The sequence below is a fragment of the Otolemur garnettii genome, unplaced genomic scaffold (assembly GCF_000181295.1).
Source record: "Otolemur garnettii isolate 467f Iridium unplaced genomic scaffold, OtoGar3 scaffold00225, whole genome shotgun sequence".
Classification (NCBI taxonomy): domain Eukaryota; kingdom Metazoa; phylum Chordata; class Mammalia; order Primates; family Galagidae; genus Otolemur; species Otolemur garnettii.
This window is the reverse complement of record NW_003852620.1, coordinates 466,729-468,415: the sequence shown is the minus strand read 5'-3', so window position 1 is coordinate 468,415 and position 1,687 is coordinate 466,729.

Sequence of the window (1,687 nt, the reverse complement as noted above, 5' to 3'; positions counted from 1 at the left end):
AGCAACCTCCAACTCTTGGGCTTAAGCGATTCTTTTGCCTCAGCTTCCCAGGTAGCTGGGACTACAGGTGCCTGCCACATTGCTTGGCTATTTTTTATTGCAGTTGTCTTTCTTTTAGCTGGCTTGGGCTGGATTCAAACCCACCAGCCTCGGTATATGTGTCTGGCACTGTAACCACTATGCTATGGGTGCCGAGCCGAGGGTCATTTCTTAATTAAATTAAAGAAAAAAAAACTTGGTATATCACATTTGTGAGAACATTTTAAGGGTGATAATGTGAGTGAAAGTGCCATATAAATGGTAACCCTCCTAAAAAAGAGCCCCTTGCTTGTGTTCTAGGCTAGACACTTAAAACATATGCTAAGGAGAGGAACCTGAGGGAGTTGTGTAATAATCTATCTGGAAGTTTATCATTTCCTTCTGCAAGACTGGGAAGTTTTTCCACAGGAGGTGGCTCTGAATTGTGCTTTGAAACAGGGGAAGGGTGGATCCTGGTTTAAGAAGTAAAAGCAGCTATTTTGATAACAGTAAGAATGGTACAGGCTATGGCTAAACAAGAAGAGAGGATAGGAACAAAAGAAACTTGGCTAGAAGCCAACAGATGGACCAAAAAAATAAGCAAGGGAAATAAGACATAGAGTACCACTACTATTGTACATCCATACACTTCAGCTTTACTTAATAAATCATTTCCACATCAATTATTTCATAAGATTTTCATAATAAACCTGTAAAGTAGGTAAAACAGTTCAGGAAGCAATTATTATACAGATTGCTTGTAGCTGTCAAGGATCAGGAAATAGAACCAGCATTTGGCTGTGGATTTATTTATTTTTCACATGTGGATGGGTGGGGCTATAGATGGTTTCTTGCTATGTTGCCCAGGCTGCTCTTGAACTGCTGACCTCACGCAATCCTCCTACCTCAGCCTCCCAAAGGCTGGGATTACAGGCATGAGCCACGATGCCCAGCCTGGATTTATTGTTTTACAATTAATGGGAGAATAAAGATTGAGTGACTGTGTCTCTCTGAGCCTTTGGCTGGTCCTGAGATAAGATAGCTGAGGTAGAAGCACTGGAATCTCATAGTTTACAGTTGGGGAATCACGTAGTAGAAGCCAAAGGCTCAGAGAATAACCTGGGGACCAACATTCATGATTGACAGAAAAGATGACAGGCTGGCACAACTATCTACACTTATACTATATAAAGTAATTGAACCAGTAACACTCCTAACTTTTAGTAGTTCGTACACAAGGAGGATACCATCACTTTGCAAAGTCATAGAAAAGGAAATGTGTATTTAGGTGAATAAATAATATGTATAATATGAACACAGCATGCAATGGTCATGTGCAATTATTATTTTTTGAAACAGAATCTCACTTTGTGACCCTCAGTTTGAGTGCCGTGGAGTCATACCTCACAGCAACCTCGGACTCTTGAGCTCAAGCAATTCTCTTGCCTCAGCCTCCCAAGTAGTACAGGCACCGACCACAACGCTCAGCTATTTTTTTTTATTTTTTATTTTTTGCAGGATTTGGCTGGGGCTGGGTTTGAACCCACCACCTCTGGTATATGGGGCTGGCACCCTACTCCTTTGAGCCACAGGCGCCACCCTCAGCTATTTTTTGAGACGAGGTCTTGCTCTGGCTCAGGCTGGTCTCAAACTGGTGAGCTCAGGAATC